The sequence below is a fragment of the Felis catus genome, chromosome B1 (genome assembly GCF_018350175.1).
Source record: "Felis catus isolate Fca126 chromosome B1, F.catus_Fca126_mat1.0, whole genome shotgun sequence".
NCBI classification, from domain to species: Eukaryota; Metazoa; Chordata; class Mammalia; order Carnivora; family Felidae; genus Felis; species Felis catus.
In genome coordinates, this window is record NC_058371.1 from 107,854,548 (window position 1) to 107,876,101 (window position 21,554).

The 21,554-nt window shown below is 33.5% G+C and overlaps 1 long non-coding RNA gene across 4 annotated transcripts in view; it reads right to left on the bottom strand.

Moving 5' to 3' along the window:
- The window catches only part of LOC123384970, a 476,510-nt gene that overhangs the window by 77,504 nt on the left and 377,452 nt on the right, over nucleotides 1-21,554 (bottom strand). For all 4 annotated transcript variants that reach the window (XR_006596843.1, XR_006596840.1, XR_006596841.1 and 1 more), the window contains exon 8: nucleotides 18,679-18,790. This is a non-coding gene — a long non-coding RNA (uncharacterized LOC123384970). The remainder of the gene's footprint in view (nucleotides 1-18,678; nucleotides 18,791-21,554) is intronic.

The following is a 21,554-nucleotide window of genomic DNA, read 5'->3' on the forward strand; positions in this document are numbered from 1 at the left end:
TGCTCAGAGCCTGCTTAGGATTCTATTTCTCTATTCTGCCGTTCACCAGCTTGCATGTGCACTCTCTCTCTCTCTCTCTCTCTATATATATATATATATCCCTCTTTCTCTCTCAAAATAAACATTTAAAAAATCAAAAATAAACAAAAATAGCAAAATAACATGTTATACTTAAAAATTTTTAGAAATGTAAATTACTAAATCTAAACGCTGAAAATAATGAAATGTTAAAGAATTAAAAACAAAAAGTTAGAAATGAGAAAATTTTTTAAAAAATTGTGTTGTTTTTAAATATACAAAAATAGAGATAAACTTATAACAGTTTAAGTAAAACAAAAAATGAAAATAGAGTGCAGAAAGTAAAGATGGAAGGAGAAGTTAATGAAATTAGGTAAATTTAGGAATAAGGAAGAGATATAACCATGGATATAGAAAGAATAAATTATGATTTTGTTTAAAAACCTAAAATTCAATTATAAGGCAAATCAAATGCAATATTTAAGGATATTGATGGTTTTCTGTTAAAAGGCAATGGCTAAAATTGATCAAAGAAGAAATCTGGGTGTTGGTTTTAATGTTTAGGAATTCTTAATTTCTAAATCATTGATTTTGGAAATCATCTATTTATTGATGCATATTTTACAGGAATTTTTTCAAAGATTATGATCTGTAAAATCTCCTTGGAGAGAAGAATATGACCATGTATTAGAGACTGCATTTTGAAGCAAGACCTATTATTTCAAATCCCAGCAGTATGTGATCGAAAGACATAAGAGTAATGAGTTTAGATCCCTTCTGTTTGGGAAAGCCATGATAGCTGAAGTCATTTTACCTTTTATGCCTTTCTAGTCTGATAAATTAATCTGGTTCCTAGTGAACTTGTTCTGGATTTATACCTATCTTGGAGCCAATAAAGGTAAACTACTCTAAATTTCTTGAGTTATTGTTTTGTGAAAAAGTGACCTATGGTCAAATTCTCTCCTGTTCCTCAAACTAGATGGAAGGCTGTAGATGTCTACAATATCAGGAAGTCTGCCTGTTCAGACTACACATCAGCTCCTTTAAGGGGCACTTAGACTTTTACTAGTTACTCACAAATGGATATACGAAGGACACATTTGATAAAAAGTTTCAATTGTCATACTTTCTGTTATATCTCTAAAGAGGTACTGAAGGTACAGGGACAAAAAGGCTTCATAACTAAGACAGCATTTCATTAACAATGTATGCCAGGAAGTTGGAAAATAAAATAGAATTACCAATTCTACTACAACACATTGGAGGATAGAAAAACCATTCACAGGAAAATGGATATAAAATGCATGTTTCAGGAAGGCACATCAACATGTACTTAAGTAGACGGGAAAACAAGCAACTAAGAAAGAAAACCAAATTGCTTAATGACAACTGCAACAGAAGAAAATCAGCTTGGATTGGTTTAACTAAAATAAGTATTACTAGCAATTGGCAAACTATTTTATACAAAGTGTTGTCAATTGTTTATTAGTAGTTATGCCCAGGAAGAATGTATTTTGTGTCACCAGGTTTGGGTTTCCAGCTCTACATACTGTACTGAGGAGATAGATGGGCTGACCAGGTAGGTAGTGCCTAAATGTGGTCCCTTAACCTTTTAGTGGTAGTGCTCCAGAAACTTGGTAGAAGCGTGACATTTCCTCTAAATTTTAAAGTGTAAAATCAACTTGAAATAAAATATCTGATCAGATATAAGTCAAAAGAGAAGGAACGGTTCTGAAGCAAGCAAAGTTTGACTAGAATATGAATGAGTAAATTTATACATCCAAAAAATAAATGTATGATGAAGTTTGAAAATGGCAGGATTCAAGAATTGTAAACAGGAGACAAAGAATCATGGGCAGTGTTCATCTGTGCAGTATCAAAGAGACACAGGGCAATTGAAAATTACGGAACTTAAATATTTATGGATCATCTCTAGAGAAGAAATAACTTTATGTAGCATGAAACCAGAAGTTCCCTCAGTAATACAAATGTTTCTAGTGTGTGGTTAACCATCTATCAGACTTTGTGGATATTTAACATTTGGATCTTGTCATCTCTCTTATTCTGACATCATCCAAGGAATAGCAGCAATTCTTTTAGTAGCAATTTATAGGCATAGTATGATTCTCTGAATACTAACTACGTACCAGGTACCAAAATCAACATTTTACATGTCTTAGCTCATTTTGTTCTCACAGTAATCTGATGAAATTCTATTATTGTTCCTTTTTTTTTTTTTGATGATGGAAAAATTATGACAAAGAGTGACTGCCTTGCTGAAGAATGGTGGAGCCAAGATTAAGCCTTTTTAATTAATTGAAACAAAGGCGTTCCGATTATATAGCTTTTATTTCTGCAATCTACTGCCTGATCATTTTAAATAGATCTGACACATGAGGAAAAATTCAGAGTCATATAAAATTTTGCTTTGTTTCATTTTAAAATGATTTATTACAAGGAATTAGTAAATTAAATTCTGATTATGATTTGTCTTCTTCCACAGCTGCATTAAAAAAAAAATAGTTCCCTGACATTATATTTTCATTGTACACTAGTCAGTGACTCTCTTGGGGTCAATTTCAAAACAAGAATATATAGCAAAATTTGTTAATAGGAAAAGATTTCCTTCAGTTATTGGTAAATGAGAAAAACAGCATAGAAGAGTGTATAATAATATTTATACATCAATTTAATATAAAAATGTCTGTGTGTTCATAGAGTGAGGATATATATGGCATTCTACTGGTTGTGAAGAAAATCAATATGAGTGATCAGTAGACTGTTAAGGTGAGTTTATAAATAACTCACAAATATTACATATAAATTGGAGAAGACACAGTTTAGTGTATTAATGATTTACAGTTATGCTCTGGAAAAAAATCTGAAATGGGAAGCATAAGATTTATATTAAAATTAGTGTTTAAGAAGAAATTGATAGATAGGTGATCATGAAGTAGGGCTAATCAATACATATTATATACAATGCATAAATAATACAATGAATTTATATTAAGTAAACAATATATGTGTATATATGTATACATATATACATATATACATATATATACACACACATGAAGTATTTTAAGCAAAAACACCTATGAAATCAAGATTATTAAATCTAATCATTTATAACATTTCAAAGAAATCAACATTTAAATTTATGGATTAGTCTTTGATACTCTAGATTTTCTTCCAGATAATGAAGTATAGTTAGATGTAGAACATTTTACAGAAAAGCCATAAAATTCATGAAAATCAAAAGCAAAAAATGTAGTGGATTTATATTAGTAAAATGCTGGCAAAACTTATGAATCTGGAAAATTATCAAATAAAAGCAGAGAACAGGAACTCATGCCAGCTAATTTTCAGAACACATTAAGAGGACAGGCACAAGATGACTCTTATAATGACTGGCAAGAATACAGCTATTATGTAACTGCAGAAGATGCTGTAAATCAAATCAGTTTAAAATTACTGGCAAGGGACAAATTTTGGAATGAACAGCAGTAGCCAGATAAAGAAGACAAAAATAATGACATCAACAAGGTGGAACATGATTTATTTTCCTCTTATTAATATTAACCATCATTATAAATCAGTTTTGGAAAAATACTGATCAATTAAAAAGATGTACACTTAATATAATTGAAAAACAAACACAAAACAATGTATGTTCAGTTTTTGCCATTAATTTTTTACCAGTAATTACCAACCTCTGAACAAGTAATGCAATGTTTATTACCGCCTCCAAATCACTGTCTAACCTTCCTAAAAACTGCAGTTTGATTACTCTATTCTCAGTTCTCCTATTCTTCCCAATACAAAGGTCAATCAACGCTAGAGAGTTTAGAAAGATGCCCAGTCTCTTGGGTTTGGATGGAATGAATGTTAACAGACAATAGTAGTGAAGGTGAAGAAAAACAGCAATCCTGGCAATGCATGAAAAGTGAATTTATATTCTACATGCTAAGTTCTTGATATTTTATCCTTTAACCTCCATAGAACACAACCATAGCTCGGACTAACAAAAAGGGATTTGATAGTTTTACACTTTTCAAAATTTCCTAAGTTTTTAAAACATGGACACTTATTATATCTAAAAACTGAAAAATAACTTTAAAGTTACCATGCTAAGTTGGTGCTTTTCCTAAAAAGGTACTTAAGTTCATACACCTTGTTTACCAAATTTGTTAAATGTTAACTGTAGTAATAATAATCACTGGCATTTATGCCCAGAGATTCTGTGAAAAGATTTAGGTTTATTTTTTATTTCATCCTAGCTCTTGAGATAGCTATATTTATATTTTTCAAACTTTATTGAGACATGGACTTCTCAGACGTTTACAAGGGTTATCTATGGCTATCTCCACTTTACAGGTAGAAAAAGAGAGGCCCTTTTATAGATTCAATAGGATTTGTGGGGCGCCTGGGTGGTTCAGTTGGTTTAAGTGGCTCAGGTCAAGATTTTATTGTGTGTGAGATAGAGTTCTGTATCGGGCTCCACACTCACAGCACAGAGCCTGCTTGGGATTTTCTGTCTCCCTCTCTCTGCCTTTCCACTGCTCAGGGGTTCTCGTTCTCTCTCTCTCTCTCTCTCTCTCTCTCTCTCTCTCTGTCTCTCTCTCTCTCTCTCTCAAAATAATAAATGAACTTTAAAAAATAATAATAGGATCTGTAAACTCTGAAACACTGTACAGTATTTTTTGAGGTTTTGTTTCTTTTCTTCAGAGACTGACGTATCATTCAATTCTCAATGGTTTTTACAACATAAAACAAGTAAAAGCAACTACTATAATTGAAGATTTAAAGAATATAATTAGTACTCCATAGGTTAATGTCACATTAATGTTTTTTAAAACCCTCTGGCATGACTCAAAGCATGCTATTTTTGGCTTGAATGCAAAAATGGCCCAGCACTGGTTAAATCAACTTGCTCATAACCACATGCAAAATTACAATCTCAATGTTAACCATTACTCAAGAGAAATACGGGTATTGAAAGTCTTAAACTTCAAATGTAGCATTTTCATAATAAAGAATATGCTTTCACAGTCTTTCAGTCACAAATATGATCAATTTGACAAAATTTTTAAAATTTTTCAAAAACCCCTTGGTGTGCAAAAGGAAACTGATAAACATTTAAAAATTTCCAAAATCTAGCTCCCTGATTAAAAAAAGTAGCCTTTGTAGAAACGAGGAGACTCTAGAACTCAGTGGTATTAGCATATTCTTACTTTGAGCTCCTGTGCCCAATATTTTTCTGTTCAGATATTTAAAAAAAGGAGGAGGAAAGGGGCCTTCAGAGTTATTTTAGTGAATCTTTCCTCACAGACTAAAAGAAAGTAATAAATACCCAGAAACAGGTTTAAATATCTATGGGATTTTAGTATATGATAAACAGGGCTTAGTGCTCCAGCTAGGAGAGGTTATTTTGCTGTTAATAACCTCCAGACATCAGTGGTTTAGATCTTGCTTCCATTCCATAGACATGGATTGCTGAGACTCTGCTATGCATGTTAATTCAGATGTCTAGGAGGCTCAACCACCTCAGAACTGAAACCCAGAACATGGGCACATTTAGTTAACATGAAAGGAAAAGGAAGGGATAGGTGAAGTACACCAGCTTTCAACTACCTCTTACTCAAAACTTCTTATTTTTCTTCAGACACAAAAACACAAATAGCCCTGGCCAAATAGAAGAGCACACAGGAATACATAAGAAACCATGTGAACTATCTTGAATGGAGGGACAACTGACAAAATACTACTGAGAAAATAGGTAGTAATTAGGGGGGATAAAATCTGGATACAAATCTAAACAAACAACGAAAAAATGCTAGAGGGAAAGGCATATTATTTTTTTAAGTTTATTTATTTATTTTGAGAGGGGGCGGGGAGAGAGAATGCACAAATGTGCATGAGCTAGAGGGGAGCTAGAGGGGAGCAGAGAGGGGGAGAAAGAGAATTCCAGGCAGGCTCTGTGCTGTCAGCACAGAGCCCAATGCAGAGCTCTAGCCCACACATGGTGAGATCATGACCAGAGTTGAAATCAAGAGTTGGAAGCTTAACTGACTGAGCCACCCAGGTACCCCCAGAAGATTATTTTTTTTAATTAATGAACAGTTTGTATTAAAAATATGATACAACCTAGAAGCCAAAATAAAAAGTCTGAAAAAATAGACCATATCAACTGAAAATTAATTGAAAAATTTGGACTAGTCAACATACATTTATCTCACCAAAAAAGACAAATAGCAATAGACAAAAATTTGGGCAACTCATAACACACACACACACACACACACACACACGATTCCTCTCTCTAACAGGCTAGAAGCTTCTACAGATTTAGAAAAGACCAATAACCTCATAGAAAAATACACAAAAATATGTACAAAAAAATACACAAAAAAATACTAAGAGGGCAACTGCTTTTAAAGTTTATTTTTGTTTATTTTGAGAGAAAGGAGGGGTTAGAGAAGGAAAGAGGGAATCCCAAGCAGGGATGAGCCTGACACGGCGCTCAAGTCTGACATGGGCTCGATCCCACAGCATTTATATCTTGCTATCCACACAGCATGATATAAATGTTGTTTATATACATACTCTTGTGTAAACAAAAGGGAGGAGTTGATAATCTATAATAATATTTTCTTGTATAGCCATAGGGAAACTCAAGGAAGAGTTTGGAAACAGAGGAGATGAGGAACTGTGATTCAGGAAATCTTTTCACTGTTGACATCCTTATACTTTATGATGCTTACACTAAACACATGTAATACCAATCCAAAAAATCAAATAAAATGTTAACAAATCAGATGTAAATGACAAAAGTATAATATTTTAATGAATTAGACGCAATTCTTATGGACATGCTTTTAAAACACTGATAGTATTGCAATATCTACTTCACACAGTTGGACTAGAGTGAGATTAAAATCACTTAAATATCTTCTACATTTTTAATAAGCACTGCTATTAATGAATATATTTCCTATTCAGTTTTCGTGCTCTTGGTGTTTTGTGTACATGTGTATATGGATTTGAATTATTTATGTTTCATTTTGTCCTGATACATTTGGAATTTGCTGAGTGAAAACTGGGAATTATTACACAAGAAACAACATGTACAAACATACAAAGACCTGATTTCCATTTAGCCCACCCTTGTTTAATGAATAGTATGAAACATTTTTTTCCAAGGCGGTTCAGTTACCTGCTATTTTCCCAATATTTGTGTTAGAAAGGCAGGGTGGTTCATCAGATAGCCTCAATTCAAGTCATGCTAGTGTTTCAGTTCTTTTGTGATTCTATCAAAAAATAATGTCATTCCTATGACTATTATTTCCTTTTGATAATCACTTATTTTTTTCTTTTTAAGATTCAAAATTCTAATTACACTTTTAAGATGAAAAACTTATCCTTTTAGCAATGTACCTGATAATCTTTCTTGGGATAGACTGTTTTGTAAACTATATTTTTCACCTTTGTAGAGTCAGACCTTCATTTACTTCATACTAACTTGTGGTACTTCCAGTTTAATAACTACTTTCCTATCTCTCAAAAGGTTATCAGACTCAACTTCAAGTACTTGTAGTATCCTAAGGCATAATTCGCAGAGATCAAGAGATTTAGAATCATTTAGAGCAGCTATCTACTTTTCAAAAATCTCATTTATTTTGAGCCTCAATTTTCTATTTCAAATATTTGTTCTAGTCTATAGGACATTTCCAAACAAATGTATTTTCAACACCTCAACACAGCATAACCAAAAATAAATCTGTTATCTTCATGTTCCTTCCCAATACACAGACATAGAAACTGCGTTTTCCTATATATATATATATATATATATATATATATATATATATATATATATATATCACATACAAACTACAATTCTTTAATGAATAGCTTGTTGTATAATTATGAAATAATTCTGATATATTTTTTCACCTATGTATTTGCAAACAAAATCACAACTATTTTAATATCAAGTGAAATAGGTAACTAAAGCTTGATATTAATATCTCATAAAAATTATTGAAATGGGTTATTTTGCTAGAAAAGCATAACATAAGTATTAAATAATTCTATTAAATATTTCCAAATAACAAGCAAATCATCCTTTAACGTATGCTAAAGGAAATACTTATGAAATGTAATAAAGGGCAAGAAAAAATAGTTTAATATTGGCTTACAACATTTATTCCTTCCAACCACACCTGAGGAATATCACACTCATGTCTTTTCTCAAAAAATCTGAAGGAAGAGGATTCTAATCTCCCTGCCTAATTCCTTGAGACAGTATTACACAGAAGGAGGTAGAGACCCCTATTGTACAGTATGAATATATATTGTTTTACTTTAGTCACACAATCTGTTTTTAGCTGAATAAAATGTCAGTAATGCTGACCAGGCACAAGACTCCATTTCCCAATCTCCCTTGCAGTAAATGAGGTCATGTAGCCAAGCTCTGAACAATATGGGTAACTCAGAAGAAGAATGTAACTCTCACAGTATATCCTTATGGGGCACCTGGGTGGCTCAGTTGGTTAAGTGTCTAACTCTTGATTTTTGCTCAGGTCATGATCTGAGTTCGTGAGTTCAAGCCCTGCATCAGACTGTGTGCTGAAAGCATGGAGCCTGCTTAGGATTCTCTCTCTCTCCCTCTCCCTCTGCCCCTCCCCTGCTCTCTGCTCTTTCTCTTTCTCTCAAAATAAATACATAAATATATTTTTTAGAAAGAATGTATCATTAAAGTGGGAAGCTGCAACTTCCACCTTCCTATTATTTCATCCTGTTTCATAGGATTGGGAAGCACTCCATATTCATGGATTGGAGGACTTATTGCTAAAATCTATTATCCAAATTAATCTACAAATTTGATCTTTATAAAATCATCACTCTCCCTTCCTTCTTCCCTCCTTCTCTTCCTTCTTTCCTATTTTATTTTGTTTGTTTGTTTATTGTAGATACCAACAAGCTTACCCTTTATTTTGAAACAGAGTAGATCCAGATTATTCAAAACAACCTTGAAAAAAACAAGTTGAAGGGCTCACACTTCTTGATTTGGCAAGGATATGGAGAAATTGGAACCCTGACACATTACTGCTGGGATTGTAAAATGGAGCAGCTACTCAGGAAAAGGGTTTGGCAGTTCCACAAAATGATAAACGTAATGTTACCATATAGCCCAGCAATTCTACTTCTAGCCTTATACCTATGTGAAATAAACATCTGTTCTGCCCAAAACTTACACACAAATGAAGCTTTATTTATAATAGTCTAAAAGTGGAAACAGCCAAAATGACTTTCAACTGAAGAGTGAATAAAAAAGATGTGGTATATCCGTGCCATACTTTTTTTTGTCATTAAAAAGGAAAGAGGTACTGATACATATTACAGCACGGATGAACATTAAGTTTCGTAATTAAAGAAACCAGGTGCAAAATGCTACATACACATTCTATCATTCTGTTCATATGACATGTTCAGTGTAGTCAAATCTGTAGATATAAAATTAGATTCATGGAGGGGGGATGGGGAGTAACTTCTAACAGGAATAGGGTTTCATTTGGAAATGTACTAAAATTAGATTATGGTGATGTTAGCATAACTCTGTAAATACACTAAAACTATTGAACTGTGCATTTTAAATCGGTAAATTTTACAATATGTGAATTATAGCACAATAAAGTTGCTTAAAAATAAAATTACTCAAGCTATAGGTAGAGGGCCATCCATTGCTTACAACTGGAGATAGGACATCAACTTCTTACTCTAATAACTGATAATTTAAGGAAAAGCTGTAAGTGGTTTTGAAATTTCATTTTATCCAGTGTTCCATACATTTTCATCTCTGACCTCCAAGTCTTTACCACCAGCCTCCTCCAGTCTTTTTCTAATGTTCATCCACCACCCAATTTCAAAGCCAGTGGCACATAATTTTTATTTCTATTATGTCAGATTCCTACTTCTAGGTATCATGTTTCTGTTCCAATTAGCCACTGATACATAACAAATCACCTCAAAATTTAGTGACTTAAAAAATAATTATTTTATTATCTTCCAAGATTTTTGTGCATCATGGATTTAGGAAATGTTCACTTTAGACATTTTGTCTTGGAGTGTTTATATGTTAGTCAAATAGTGGCTGAGGATGGAATATTGGTGGCATCTGTGTGCTGGATGAGCCGGTGGTTAGTGTCTCTCTCTCTCTCTCTCTTTCTCTCTCTCTCTCTCTCTCTCTCTCTCTCTCTCTCTCTCTCTCTCCATGAAAGGCTAGGTTGGTGTTCTTAACAGCATGATGATGTCATAGAAATTGGAATATTTACTCTGACACGTGATGGCTTAAGACATAAGTATCTCAATATGCCATATAAAAAGGCAGAAGTTGCACTGTCTCTCATGACTTATGTCCGGAAATTATAAGCATAATTTCTGACACGTTCTGACAATTACAAGTGATTTAAAAACCCATTCAGATTTAAGGGAAGGAAAATTATACAATACTTTGTGATGGTAAGTGACAAGATTCTAGAGAGGCATTTAGGTAAGAGATGATATTGTGGTCATCTTGGGAAAATAAAATTTGCCAATATTATTTTAAAAATTAAATAAATCCATACTAAAAGATATGCAAAGCAAAAGTAAAACAAAATAAAAATAATTTAAAAAGATGTGAAGTAATTTTGGCAAAAAAACACACTGTGAAGTAATTCAAAGAAAACAAATGATTGATATGTGATTTGAAATAGAGCATCACCTTTATACGTGCTATAAAAATCACAGAAATGTGAAACCATGCTGTATTTGTTATTCTGTAACTGATTTATTTCACTTTGCATAACTTCCAGTCCCATCCATGTTATTGCTAATGGTGGGTTTTCTTTTTTCTTTTCTTTTCTTTTTTTTAAAAGCTGAATAATATTCCACGGGATAAAGAGATCTAGAGCTCTAGAGACGAAAGATAGAGATCTATAAATACTTGTTTCCTCTATCCATTTGTCTGTTGATGGGCATTTGGATTATTTCCATATCTCAATTATTGTGAATAATATTATGATGGACATGGCAACACAGGTATATCATTGAGATCCCGATTCTTTTGAATATATACCCAGGAGTGGGACTGCAGGATTATATGATAATTCCATTTTTGTGAGAAGTTTTTTTTTTAAGTTTATTTATTTATTTATTTATTTATTTATTTATTTATTTATTTAGAGAGAATGAACAGGGGAGGGGCAGAGAGAGAGAAGGAGAGAGAGAATCCCATAGATCAACATAGGGCTTCATCTTAGGAACCATGAGATCATGACCTGAGCCAAAATTGAGTCACACACTTAACCGACTGAGCCACCCAGGTGCCCCATGATAGTTTAATTTTAATTGTTGGAGGGACCTTGTATGGATTTCCACAGTGATTATACCATTACATTATTTCCAATGGATACAAGATTTACAATTTCTCTATATCCTTGCCAACACTTATCTTTTGTCTTTTTGATTATCACTATTCTAACAGGTATGAGGTGATAGTCAAATGTCTAGAAACATGAAATAGAATGGTGGGTTCCAGGAGATGAATGGAGGGAGAAAAGGGAAGTTTTTTTCAATGGGTATAAAGTTATAGTTAAACAAAATGAATAAGTTCTATACATCTGCTGTATAATATAGTGCCTATAGTTAGCAATACAGTATTGTGCACTTAATTGTTACAGTGGTAGCTTTCAGTTTAAGTGTTTTAGAACAAAAACAAACAAAAAAACCCAAAGGGACAAATGAAACTTTGAGAGGTGATAAATATGTTCATATTGTCATGACTTTGGTGATAGTATCACGACTGTATGTATATGTAAAATCTCATCAATTTGTATTCATTAAAAATGTGCAATTTTTGGCATGCCAATTAACCTCAATGAAGCTGTAAAAAATGCAGAAATGTGATATTGGTGTTGAAGTGACTAGATGGAAAGAAAGAATAGATGCAGATATTTGAAGAAATGGATAGTGGTATGCAATGTCAATAATACTGATGTGTATTCAGTGTATAATAATTCTATGATTTTTATAATACATATTATATGCACACATATAAGTCACTAAGTAGATTTCCAATAAACTATACATGACTGTATTACAAGTTGTGGAAAAGAATAAAATTAATTTTATTGATTTTAATTAAATTTAAACTATAATTAAAATTAAGCTATATCATAAACAAAAAAAATCAATACAGTTTGATCATAAAGTATAAGCCATATAATCAAGAAAGCACTAAAACTAAAAAGGTAAATTTTTACATAATATCAAAGAGGGAAGATCCTGGGGCACCTGGATGGCTCAGTCAGTTAAGCAGCCAACTACTGATTTTGGCTTAGGTCATGATCTCACTGTTCATGAGTTCAAGCCCCACACTGGGGTCTGAGTTGCTGGTGCTAAGCCTTCTTTAGATTCTCTGTCTCCCTCTCTCTCTCTCTGCCACTCCCCAGCTCGCACTGTCTCTGTCTCTCTGGGATCAGAAACTGATCCCATTCACAATTGCACCAAGAAGCATAAAATACCTAGGGATAAATCTAACCAAAGATGTAAAAGATCTGTATGTTGAAAACTATAGAAAGCTTATGAAGGAAACTGAAGAAGATATAAAAAAAATGGAAAAACATTCCATGCTCATGGGTTGGAAGACTAAATATTGTCCAAACGTCAATACTATCCAAAGCTATCTACACATTCAATGCAATCCCAATCAAAATTGCACCAGCATTCTTCTCGAAGCTAGAACAAGCAATCCTAAAATTCATATGGAACCACATAAGGCCCTGAATATCCAAAGTAATTTTGAAGAAGAAGACCAAAGCAGGAGGCATCACAATCCCAGGCTTTAGCCTCTACTGCAAAGCTGTCATCATCAAGACAGCATGGTATTGGCACAAAAACAGACACATAGACCAATGGAATAGAATAGAAACCCCAGAACTAGACCCACAAACGTATGGCCAACTAATCTTTGACAAAGCAGGAAAGAACATCCAATGGAAAAAAGACAGTCTCTTTAACAAATGGTGCTGGGAGAACTGGACAGCAACACGCAGAAGGTTGAAACTAGACCAGTTTTTCACACCATTCACAGAAATAAACTCAAAATGGATAAAGGACCTGAATGTGAGACAGGAAACCATCAAAACCCTAGAGGAGAAAGCAGGAAAAGACCTCCCTGATCTCAGTCGTAGCAATTTCTTACTTGACACATCCCCAAAGGCAAGGGAATTAAAAGCAAAAATGAACTACTGGGACCTGATGAAGATTAAAAGCTTCTGCACAGCAAAGGAAACAACAAACAAAACTAAAAGGCAACCAACGGAATGGGAAAAGATATTTGCAAATGACATATCGGACAAAGGGCTAGTATCCAAAATCTATAAAGAGCTCACCAAACTCCACACCCAAAAAAACAAATAATCCAGTGAAGAAATGGGCAGAAAACATGAATAGACATTTCTGTAAAGAAGACATCCAGATGGCCAACAGGCACATGAAAAGATCCTCAATGTCGCTCCTCATCAGGGAAATACAAATCAAAACCATACTCTGATATCACCTCACGCCAGTCAGAGTGGCCAAAATGAACAAATCAGGAGACTATAGATGCTGGAGAGGATGTGGAGAAACAGGAACCCTTTTGCATTGTTGGTGGGAATGCAAACTGGTGCAGCCACTCTGGAAAACAGTGTGGAGGTTCCTCAGAAAATTAAAAATAGACCTACCCAAGACCCAGCAATAGCACTGCTAGGAATTTACCCAAGGGATACAGGAGTACTGATGCATGGGGGTACTTGTACCCCAAATTTATAGCAGCACTCTCAACAATAGCCAAAGTATGGAAAGAGCCTAAATGTCCATCAACTGATGAATGGAATAAGAAGTTGTGGTTTACATACACAATGGAGTGCTACATGGCAATGAGAAAGAATGAAATATGGCCCTTTGTAGCAACGTGGATGAACTGGAGAGTGTGATGTTAAGTGAAATAAGTCATACAGAGAAAGACAGATACCATATGGTTTCACTCTTATGTGGATCCTGAGAAACTTAACAGAAACCCATGGGGGAGTGGAAGGAAGAAAAAAGAGGTTAGAGTGGGAGAGAGCCAAAGCATAAGAGACTCTTAAAAACTGAGAACAAACTGAGGGCTGATGGGGGTGGGAGGGAGGGGAAGGTGGGTGATGGGTATTGAGGAGGGCACCTTTGGGATGAACACTGGGTGTTGTATAGAAAGCAATTTGACAATAAATTTCAAAAAAATTAAAAAAAAATAGATGACAGTAAAATATTACTAAGGTCTTGCATAAAACCTAAAATTAGATATTTAAGAACAAATAAAATGGAACTTACTCTTCAAGAAATAAAATTCAAGTTGATGAGAATTTTTATTCCCTGTCAATAATTCTCAAGTTTTAAAACCTTAAATATGTGTATAAAATATACATAGCTATAAAAAATGTATAATATAAATATACGCTTAATCATATCTAGATGTCAGACAGTGGCAATGAATGCCAATAGAATGCACATAAACCTTCTAGTACCATTGATTAGAGATTCATTAGCCATCAAGATATATAATTGACCATTTTCATTAGTATTAAAATGCCTCCACTTGACATCCTGTCACTCATGAAGATGGGGAAAACATGCAATTTCATTGGCAATCAACTAATGAGCATTAAAGCCCATTTAAGAAAAAAACCTAAACATTTACAGCTTATGTAAATACAAGACAAAGAGAAAACCACTAAGCCATGTACAAAATTCCAAGTATTTAAATAAGCCTCACATCAAAAGTGTATATTGTCTTGTCTTTGTCACTGGTAGGAGGTAATAATCTGGAGGAATAATATAGATTTTATTGGTTGTTACTATAGTCCTAAAGTTATTCTAATAGTCCTAATTAGACTATGTATATGTATAAGCATATAATATATATGTATTATATATATATATATGCATATAATATACATGTATATGTATAAGCATAGTGCCTTATACATATTAAATATTTTAAATCTCATGACTCCCCTATGAGGATCATATTATTACTTCTATTTTATTATTGAGACACAGAAATGTTAAGTACTTTGCACAGTTTAACACAGTATGTGAGGTGCACAACCATATTCCAACCAAGATAGTCTTGTTCCATAGATTGCACCCTTAGGCCTCATGCTACACTGACTTTATGTTCTGTCAGTGCCACTGAGAAGAAGAAGGAAACATTCTTGACGAGGAGATCTGGTACACATAGACAAACAGCCTCAAAGCACAGACATTAAAACATATAAACTAAGAATCTTTGAAAAGCAAGTTGAAGTTATAATCCACATAACAGTCAAGGGGAAACTAAAAGTCCATAGCCTCTAAATTCAAAATTTGATTAATAATATGTAACAAAAAAATAATAATAATATGTAACAGTAGGGCAGGACCAGGCAGAATAAACAAAATGCTCCACACTTTTGTCTTTCTGTTAAGATTTTCAGTTGTTTGAATCAGTTGAGGGAGTAAATAAATGTTCTAATGGAAAGAAATAATAAATGTTCTAATGGAAAGAAAACATGGCACTGGAAAAAAAGACTCCAGAAGCACTTAAAATCTTTGAAATCAAGGAATGGATATTCCTTTAAGGGTTTTCTTTTATGTATGTCTTTAAAAAAAAAGAAAAGAAAAGCAAGAAAGAAAGAAAAATAAAAGAAGGAAATAAGAATTAATAGAACTAAAGTAAAGAAAAATAAAAATGAAAAAAAGAGAAAGAAAAGAAAAACAAAAAGAAGGGAAGAAAGGAAGATATTCATTACATTAGATCTCATCTGTCAATCCCAGTGCACATTTCAGATATATAGCTACTGCCACCATCTCTCAAACGGGTTAGTGTCTTTACTTTTTACTTGTGTGTGTTCCTTTTTATATGATGTTCCTTTAATCAAAAGCTTCTCTCTTCAATATCAACACAAACAGTATATGTACTTAATCTCAAGTTTATTCCACTCTTACATGAAAACTCCAACTAATTCCAAGCCACAGTCAGGAATGTAGTTATTCTTTAAATGACCCTATTAAATATCTTCCGTGGTCCAGAAAGTGTGATAAGACTTAAAAATATAAATAAAGCTCAAGTTCCTAAAGTTCCAATGTATTCAAAATATTCATGATTCAGACTATAAAATAATCAAAGAAATTAATCAAGGTGCAGTGCAAAGTGATTTTATACACACACAGAATGCAAAAGGAATCATGTCAGAGATTTCTCTAATTCATCAAGAAAGGCTCAGAGAAAGCTTTCTAAAGTAAACTATGTTTGACTCAAAAAACAAAATGAGTAAAACACAAAAGTGAGAAATTGCACTATATAATTTGCATGTAGCATTAAAGATTGTATATGCAGTTGTATATAAGTAGAAAATTAATCTAAAGAGAAAATGAGACAAAGCTTTGCACACTAAAGCTGTTTGAACTTTACACTGAAAGCTTTGGGAAGGCACTGAAGGCTTTGAGCAGGGAAGTGTCCTGAACAAATTAGTTTTTTTTTTTATTTTTTTATTTTAGAAAGGTCATTCTAGAATTAGTATGGAAAATACACCACCCAGGAGTCATATGAGAGGTAGGAAAAATAGTTATGATGCTTTTACTAATAAATACACGAGAAGTGGTTAAGAGTCTAAATTATAGCTGTGGAAGAGGGAAGACAGAAAACAGATTCTTGAGATAACGAGTGATAGAACCTGCAGCATTTACTGACGTGATAGAATGTGTAAATTAAGGAATATGATGACTCCAAGATTCTAACTGAAGAAAATGAATGAATGGCGAGTTAGTCATTGATTGAGATACAGAATATTGGAGAAAAATACTTTCTGAGGAAGTGGCAGAATCTAATTAGGGACATAATGAATTTGAGATATTGATGGAACATCCAACTACTTGAAAACATACTCTTGGCTCTTTGTTTCCAGAGCCAGTAATGATACCTATCACACAATAGTAGCTTCAAACAATTTATTATATGAATGAGTGTTGAATGAAATAATTTTGAATGAATATTAAATAGAAATGGGTTATAGCTTGTTAAAGACATCAGAATCCTTAGACAAAGCCAGGAAAATAGATGTGGTTGACCAGGGATTGGTTATGTGGTGAAAGAGGTATCAGATCAAAGATAGAGCTTAAGAATAAAATCATCAAGTTCAGTAGCAAAAAAACTAAATAGTGGTCCTAGAAAGTAGGAGAAAATCTAGAAGACAGTGGTGTCCCAAGAGGTGAGGGAAAAGTAATTCAAGAAGGGAGAAATTCAAGAAAACTTATCCTAAGTTTTATAATAGTTATTTAATAATTTTCTTTATTTAGTTTTGAGAGGGGGGTCAGAGAGAGGAGGAGACACAATCTAAAGCAAGCTCCAGGCTCTGAGCTGACAGCACAAAGCCTGACTCTGGGCTTGAACTCATGAACCTTGAGATCATGACCTGAGTTGAAGTCAGACGCTTAACCAACTGAACTACCCAGGTGCCCCTATTTAATAATTTAATATCAGGACAAAAACAAAACAAAATCGCCTTTCTGTTTGCTAATATAGATAAGATTTAGGAATTCAGCACTGGCTGAATTTTCTTTTGGTTTGTATCACACAATTCAATATAATATTCTACAATGTATGCTACTTAAGGAATATGTATACTGGGTCTTAAAAACAATCTCTAACGGCTGCCTGAGTGGCTCAATTGGTTAAGTGTCCATCTCTTGTTTTTGGCTCAGGTCATGATTTCACAGTGGTGAGATTGAGCCCCACGTCGGGCTCCATGGTGGGCATGGACCCTGCTTTAGATTCTATCCTTCTCCCTCTTCCCCTCCTCCACTGTTCTCTCTCTGTCAAAATAATAATAATAATAATTATAATAATAATCTGTAAGATACAGTAAGGCAAAGGCAATACTCAAATCTGATTTGCTGTGCATGTGTGTACAGACATGCACGTGTGCACATGGTTAAAACAGAAAGAGCTCTGCACTTAGAGAAACCTTAATTCAACTTCCATTCCAGCTGTGTGAACTTGGATAACTTTGAGTAGTTTTCCTATTTAATACAATTAACAAAGTATTACATGCTTCCAAGGAAGTTTTAATAACTAAATATAAACAAAACAAACATAAAGCACTCAAAACAATGTTTGAAACTTAGTAGATGCTGAATAAAGGGCAGCGTTTTTAATGTCAGAGTTTAAAATCTTCTCAGTTAAATACATTCACTGAGAATTAAATCTGAATGCAAAGATATTATTTCACATATTCTGATTATCTGATTTAATATTCTGAGAAAGAGAAGGTGGAAAATGAGAAGCACTAGTTTGTAATATGAATTCTTTAAAGTATAGTACTGCCTGGCATTGTTAGCTAGAACTTTATCCAAAACATGAGGAAAGAACACATCATCAGAAAGAACATAAAGTCTCTGAATAACAATGTTCAATACGTTCAGAATAAAAGATTTAGCCATGAATGAGTAGATGAAAGTTCCTTCTCCCCTGATTTTTTCCTTCTTTCATTAACCCCTCTTTCCTCCCACCTTTTTGTTCAATCTACCATCAAATCCCCATCTTCTTACCTTCTGTGGTCAGATTCAAAAGACCACTCTCTCCCTCTTTCCAAAAGATGACATTATGGCATTCCTCCATATAAATCAGCTTGTGTCATCTCCTGTCTTTAGCCTGTATCTTCTGTAAGACAAATCCAAAATTATTTTGTTCATATGTACCTTTCAAGTATTATCCAAGTATTATTTCAAGTAGTCAAGTATTATGTTGAAAGACCCTACCAAAACAGGGTTAGATGAAAATCAACACCATGGACAGAGATTATCATTGAATCACACTAATTAATAGAAATAAAAAAATCTTACAAATATCATAGAAATGACCACTTTAGAAAATATGTTTTTACTATTACATGAAAATTAATAAATAGTATTATATAGTTAACTTAAATATAATTATGTATGAAAACTATAATGGGTCTCTTTCTTTTTAAGATTTTTAAAAAGTATTTCAACACACAATGTGGGGCTTGAACTCACAACCCTGAGATCAACAGTTGCACATTCTACCCACTGAGCCAGCCAGGTACCCCTATAATGGGTCTCTTAATTATCAATTTTCATTCTCTAAAGATCTGCTCATTTTTTTTCAATCTGGATTGCCTCTTGCTGATCTTCATCTGAATATTACTGACTTACTTTTTAACCCTAGTACTTGGGTATGGTATTCTTAAATTGGAATTCTTATTTCTATTTGTAAAAAATGTTCTCTTCTGTTACTAGGTAGATAAAAAATCATTTTAAATGTAGCCTTTTTCAACTGCCTTCTTAAAACATTTTGTTCCTATACATTCTGCAAAAGCCCTACAACCCATTGCATTATAACCAGGGAATGGCTCTCTTTACAGATTGCTTAACAGATGTTTTCTTACCTAAACAATGTGCCTTCATGACCTATATTCTTTTTCTCTGTATTGTTGTTGGTTTAATGTACTTGGCATTTGGGCAGAAATATGGAAACAGGATACCTATTGCATGGTACTTCAAAGTGCCTCCTTAGATTCCCTGTGATGAATGTGTTCTACTAAGTTATCTTTAACAAAATATTAATACATAAAACACAAGTGACAAATTATTTTTAATACAGTCAAGCCCAGAGCAATTTAAAATGGATACAGTGTAGAGAATAACTTAAAATTTAAAAATTAAAGAATATATTTTAGGTGTTTTATGGTTTAAAATGTATGATTTTTCTTACTGGTTTAAAAAAAAAGATGCTTTGAAAGTGACTTCTAAGTTACTATACAATGCAAAGTGCATCATTTAACTCTGTTAAAATAACAGAAAAAATATATTTGTTGTTAATGAATCACCATCAAGAGATGGAAGTAATATGCAGCAACACCTTGGTGTTACTCTCATAAGTATTCTGACATTTCAGCATGAAATTTTAACACTGAACTTTGATGACTCTTCATTTCTTCCATCTGTTTTCCTGGTTGGTTGACATAGTTTATTTCTTTGTTTTGTTTACATTTGCTTTCTGGAAGATTTTAATAGCATACTTAGGGTATTTTCCCCCCACAGTTTGTAAGCTATTTAATTGAAATAAAACCCGACTTCATTTATAATGAAACTACTAAAAATGCATGTGTTTGGGTGATGTAAAATCTGACTTAAAACAAAGAAAGCTTGTTGGCAGTCAAGGCAATCTGGCACTCAATGATCCCTGCAAGTTGCACATTTAATTAGAGGGGAAACTCATTAAAGTATCTGGGAATATTAAGATGATGCTATGATTCTAAATAGCTGAGTCCAGCCCTTTGAAGAGTTGGCTGAGATTATCAGCACCTGCCTTGATTGTGTCTGTCTTATTCACATACACAAATATTCAGATACAACCTTGTGTGACACATAATAATTAAGAAAATCCTGTGTAAATTGCATACCTTATATTCAATTTCATTCAAGAACAGCATTTTACAGAAATGGAATATATAAAGCAATGTATATTTTTGTTCAGGTAGTACATGTGAGACACAAGTGAATGATACTAATATTAAAAAGTTGTTCTTGGGGCGCCTGGGTGGCTCATTTGGTTAAGCATCCGACTTCAGCTCAGGTCATGATCTCACAGTCTGTGAGTTTGAGCCCCGCGTCAGGCTCTGTGCTGACAGCTCAGAGCCTGGAGCCTGCTTCAGATTCTGTGTCTCCCTCTCTCTCTGCCCCTTCCCCGCTCATGCTCTGTCTCTATCCGTCTCAAAAATAAATAAAAACATTTAAAACACTTTTTAAAAAAATAAAAATAAAAAGTTGTTCTTAAATTCTCTGTGGTAGAGCAAGTTAACAAAGAAATTATTGTCAAACTGCTCAATATTTCATATGGAAAAATCTCTGTAGGGTAGCATGGGAAGAGGAATTATAATTGAATTTAAATGGGCAGAAATATGGAAATGAGATACCTATTGCATGGTACTTCAAATCATATATGATTTATATGAATTATATGATTTTAAAGAAAATAAAGTGGTGGCTAGATGGTTCAGTTCATTGAGTGTCTGACTTCAGCTCAGGTCATTACCTCATGGTTTTTAGGTTCAAGCCCTGTGTTGTGCTCTGCACTGTCAGTGCAGAGCCTGCTTTGGATCCTCTGGCTCACTCTCTCTCTCTCTCTCTCTCTCTCTCTCTCTCTCTCTCTGCCCTTCCCTGCTCATGCTCACGTGCGCTCTTCCTCTCTCTCAAAAATAAATAAACATTTAAAAAGTAAAATAAAGTAAAATAAAACAACCCAAATATATAAATGAAATTATGTGCTTGCAGTTATTTAGTAAAACATGTTTTGCAATTGTTCTGCAAATTGTTCTGCATGTTTTGCAAATTCTAAGTAATACATAGAATGAAATAACTTAGTCTAATAGCAAAAGAGCACTGAACCAGGAATAAGAAAT